We start from the raw sequence: 5,312 nt of genomic DNA on the forward strand, positions 1-5,312 counted from the left end.
CAAGTTCCCTTCTGCTCATCCCTTGACTGTTCGGGATCTGTCACCCGGAAATGAGGACCACAGTCCACAGGAAATTGGCCTCCTCCTGTATGTTACACACATGTATCCTCCAGAGATTAAAGGAGATTGTACGTGCAGCCAAACAAAGAAGCTATTGTGTAGTTTATGAGGAGGGGCAGCGCGCCCACACACACACACACACACACACACACACGTGTGCACCCCCCCCCCCCCCAGCAGCAGCATGCCCATCTCCTACTGCTTGTGTTGCATGCACGCCCGTGGGCTCTGGTGTGCCCTCTGCAGCGCCTCTAGGGAGTCCAGCCGCCAGCCAGGTGCTCCCAGTGTGCCACGAGCTGGGAGGTAGGACTCTGCATCGCGGGTCAGTGTCAGGTACAGTCCACTCCAGGATAGACCATTGTGTAACTTCTTCCTTTGAACTGGAAGCTGGGTGATGTTCGCCCTTTCCCTCCCCCAAGCAACAAGCATTTTGTTCAGTGACCATGACACGTACCTTGAACACATCAGGGCCGTAGATTCAGTGGTCAAGGAGATGGTGTTGGCTCCTGACACTGAACATAAATTCTCACGCTCAGCATCAGAATCTCCATATTCATTTCACACCAGCCACGTGAGCCTCAGTTCTGTTTCTCAAACATGCCTTGGGCCCTGGCCTGGGGCTCTCTTCCCTCCTCACCTTGCAGGCCACAGCTCAGGGGTTACCTCCTAAGAGAGGTCTTCCCTAATCGTTCAGACTGAAGTGAACAAACTCCCTCCCTGCCACCCCCAGGCTCTAGTCATTCTCTAGCCAGTATATCCACTTCTTTGGTTACAGTCTCAGTATTTATCACCACCCGATTGACCCTTATTATTTACCAGTTATTTGTTTCTTCTCTATTTTCTAACTCTAGAATGTTAACTACTTGCAAACAGGGACCTTGCCTGTTTACTGTACTCTTAGTCCTTAGAATATCTTAGACTTGTCTGGAGTAGTTGTTCAATAAGTATTAGTGAATGAATGAATGGCATGTTTCTGCATTTGTGCTTGTAGTCTAGAGAGGCGGTATTGCATCAGAATGTAGACCTGAGAGTCAGAAAAGCTAGCAGTTTGAATCCCAGCTGTGGGGTTGATGACCCAAGGTCTCCGAAGTTCAGATTCTTCGTCTGTGAAGAGGAGATAATAATAGCATGTACTTCAGAGCTGATGTGAGGATTAAATAAAAATAACTCATCTAAAGTGCTTGGCATTGGGTTTGCGACTTAGTGGCAACAAGGGCTGTGTTTTATTATTACTGGGAGTGACTCTAATGAGAATGCAATAAAATGTTAGGGATGAGGGGGAGGGGGAGGGCAGGCAGCCTCAATGACAGCTCAGGTGAGACCTATTTCAGAAGGTTTCATTAACGAACCATGTCCAGGCGATTATGCCCATGACCCAAATCAACAGACCAAGTTGAAGGAGAGGCATTAGTGAGGGTCCTCACTGGCATCATGGTACCAGAAGGGCGTTACCCAAGTTCTCCGTGCACCCAGGAGCTCTTGTCTAACTTCCCTGCAGCCCAAGAATCAGGTTCCTCCTTATAGGGGAGGCGACAGCCCTCTAGCAGCAAGCACACTGTGGTTAACGATGCCAGTGAGTGACTTTAATAATCTGAGGTGGTTGAGATCACTTTCACTCACTTAGAGCCTGGGTCATGTATTGGAAGAAACATACTAGCCCTTTATCTACTGTCGGTTCAGATTTCATGCTTCCTTCTGCGTGTGCTATCTAAATTAAATCTCCAGTCCACTAGGGAGCCCTCTGGCTTTTTAGCTCCTATTTTTGGAATAGTAGTTAAGACTTGGATCTCCAGAAAAGGAGGCTCTAGGGCTCCTGCTGTGGTCTGGGCTCCCCCAGGCTCTGTGGGTCTGAGGGTTAGTGTTTCTCTTTTTCCTGCCACTGGGATATTGTTCAGCCAGTGGCACCAGTGATAATGTTGAAGCTAAGCCCTCGCCCACCAGCAATTCCAGGACCTCCCTCCGCAGGCTGTGAAGCCAGAGTTCCAAGGACAGCGTTGAAGTTCTGCCTTTCATGCTTGTCTGGTTCTTTTTTTGCATGAGTAGATAGACTCTCAACAAAGACTGACATGTAATAAGTAGCAGCTAGAGATTTACAGGGGGAAGAAATGAGTGTGGGAGCTCAGATTTACGTACAGGATTGAGAATATTGCTGAGGGCCAGCTGTTAACAGGGCTGGGACCTGTTGCTATTTTCCGCAACACCTGTGGGTAGAGCTGCGGGTGGGGAGGATGCTCCTGTGGGCCAGGTATGTGGGGGTCTCTCTTACAGAGCTGAAGGGACTTGCCAGATGGGGACATGTGGTGGGACCACGGGATGTGACTTGGTTTTTCCTTGGAGCACTCATTCTAGGATGGCCACTGCCACCCCTGGGCCTGGCTCCCAGGGTGGAGGGATGAAGCTTGAAAACTTGAACCCATGAACAGATGCAAACCTCTTTCCTTGGTTCCCCTCAGCAGAGCTTGGACAAATTGGCATTTTCAAGAGGACTTTGCCAAACTCTAAGAGCAAATATCGAATATAAATGAAGCAGATATTAGAGGTATAAAGAGTTCAGCTCACACAGTCCAGGTCTCATGACACCTGGGTAGCCTGCAACATTCTGCTGGGCCCTCCCAAGTCCCTTAGTCCCAGCTCTGAGACTGCCTCCATGTGGAAGGCACCTTCTTTCTTCCCCAAGGCCTCATTCTGGTTTCCCAGACGTCAGCACCAGGTTTCCTTGACACTTTCAGTTCTTCAAGGACAAGGCCAAGGGAAAATGCAAGTGTTGCCTTTCTTGTAGGGACCTTTCCCCTGAGTTTTAGATTCTGATCTAAAGATGGGTGTTTCTCCAGCCACCTGAGAAGATGATGCATTTCAGGGGAGACCTTTTCTCTGCTTAGAAAAAGCAGTTTGTTCTTAACATGTCCAGGGGGGAAATGATCAATGCAAGCATTTGTTCAAGAACTACCCACGTACAGCTTCGTGGAGGAAGTCTCTGGTCAATGGTGCTTGACTGGGGGCAAATCTGAAGAGTGAAGGCCTGGAAGGACACAGTTGGGCAAACTGTCCCTCTTCCTCAATGCCTTCCTCAGAGTGTGTCTGTTCTGGTGTCATTCATCACAGCCACCCTTTTAGTGCATTTCTGGATTGTCACTAATTATGCCTAGGAGTTTCCATAGGCTTCTCAGCAGGTGGGTTGTCCACATTGTATGGAGTATCGCCTTTCACTAGGCAGGAAGAACCTTGTCTGGGGGTGCGGTGGGGGTGGTGGAAGCTATTTCCTCAGCTGTGAGATGAAGGGTGTGCTGGATGGGTGGGATGGTCTTAAAGGTGCCTGTTATATCTCAGGCTTGAGCCTTTCTTTTCCAGTCTTTTCTACCAAACCTTACTTTCTCACTTTTTCTTGATCCAGGATTGGTGAGACATTCATTTTTATGGCATAACGAGTGTTACCACTATGAGGTAGTATAATTCCAAAGCAAAGCAACTTGCATGTGTTTAACAACTGTGTGTGCCAGCGTGTGTGTGATTCCCGTCCCCCATGTTTTGAAATAGCAAAGTGTTCTTCTCAGAAGCTTTAAAGGGACACCGAGTGATGCGGTTGGAGGGAGAGTTGGTTGACGTGGACTGCGACTGGTTGGTCCAGGCTGGCGTAGCTGTGGGTGGTGGGATATGCACCCCAGAGTTATGTTTGACAAGTTTGGGGAGGCAGCAGGGGGGCAGGGTAAGGTGGTAGTGGGATCGCGAGGGGCCGTGTCCAGTTGTGGAAGCTAGAGTTGAAAACAAAAGGGGGCAGGTTGTGAACATGCTCAAGCACCACACCCAGGAGCCTGGACTGTGTTCTGGAGACAAAGGGGAACCTTTAGAGGAATTTGAGCTCTGAAGTAATCTGATGGCTCTGCCTTTAGGAAATTGGTCTGGCTGCAATGTGTAAGACGATTGTATTAATTTTAATTATGGAGCTGCAGCCAGCAGCGTATTGAACAAAGAAACCATAACATATAAATATTTTATTTGCAGAAGCGTAACTCTTATGTTGTAATGTACGGCGGGAGATTATTGTAAGATACTAAAGGATATTTTTCTCTCCTGGAATTCACTTCTCTTTCCCATTTAGGCAATGAGTTGGTCCTGAGCTCCATACCACAGGGAAGGGCATGTGGTAGAGATACAAAGGTGTGGGAATCTTCTCGAATGTGGTTTTCAAAAGTCTAAACCTCAAGCAACAGCGAGAAGTTTCTGAAGGATGGGTAAAAGTTTCTGGCCAGACACTGAAGGGGGGTGTGATTTCTCAAAGACCAGAAAAAGAAAACTCCCTGTGAGAGGGTGAGAGGTGATGGGAGCAGAGAGCCTGTGGCCTGCTCCCCGGGCAGAGCTCCGCAGGGTGGCCAGTCTCCTGGAGAGAGAGAGTTGCCAGAGCAACTCCCCAAAGGCCTGCACCTCCATGTCATTGCAGCATCAGGGCCATGGGACTTGAAGGGTTGCATAGGCGGCACCCTGTGTGAGCGGATGACATAGTCACCAGAGGGAGCCCTGGCCCACAGCAACCTGGTACTGGTGAGATTCCAGAGCTGTGGCTGAGCAGGAAGCCGCCACTTGCCCTCCTGTGTGGCTCCTTCACTCTCACACCACTTCGCACTCAGCGCTTCTGACACCAGGTGTGGACAGGTTTCCACACCGAGCAATTCTCTGATGTCAGCTGGGCGTCCTACGATTCAACTCAGTTCTGACACCTGCTACCTGGAGATAGTATCCTATCTCTCAGGTTAAGGGCTCAGTTGCACGAGACTGCCTACTGCAGATACGTCACAAGTAGAAGGTCTCCAGGTGACCCACAACTTCTGTCTGACTTGGCTACAAATCAAGAGGTTCCCATGACCTCCTCCTCCTTGGATTTGATTGTTTCCCAGAACAGCTCACAGAACTCAGGAAAGCACTTACTTACCTTTACCTGTTTATTGTTTATTTATAAATAAAGAACCCAGAGGAACAGCCAGGTGAAGAGGTATGTAGGCTGAGGTCTGAGAGGATCCTGAGCACAGAAACTTCTGTCTCAGTGCAGTCAGGGAGTATCACCCTCCTAGTATGTGATATGGATGTGTTCACCAACCCAGAAGCTCTCCTGATTTCATACTTTGGGGGCATAGGCATGCTCAATGATTAGCCCCATGTCCAGCCCCTCTCTCCTCTCTGGAGAATGGGAGGGAGTGGTGGTGGGGGAGGTAGGCTGCCAATTCCAAGCTTCTAATCACGGCTTGGTCTTGCTGGTGACC

This window comes from Canis lupus, chromosome 27 (genome assembly GCF_003254725.2).
Source record: "Canis lupus dingo isolate Sandy chromosome 27, ASM325472v2, whole genome shotgun sequence".
Lineage (NCBI taxonomy): Eukaryota > Metazoa > Chordata > Mammalia > Carnivora > Canidae > Canis > Canis lupus.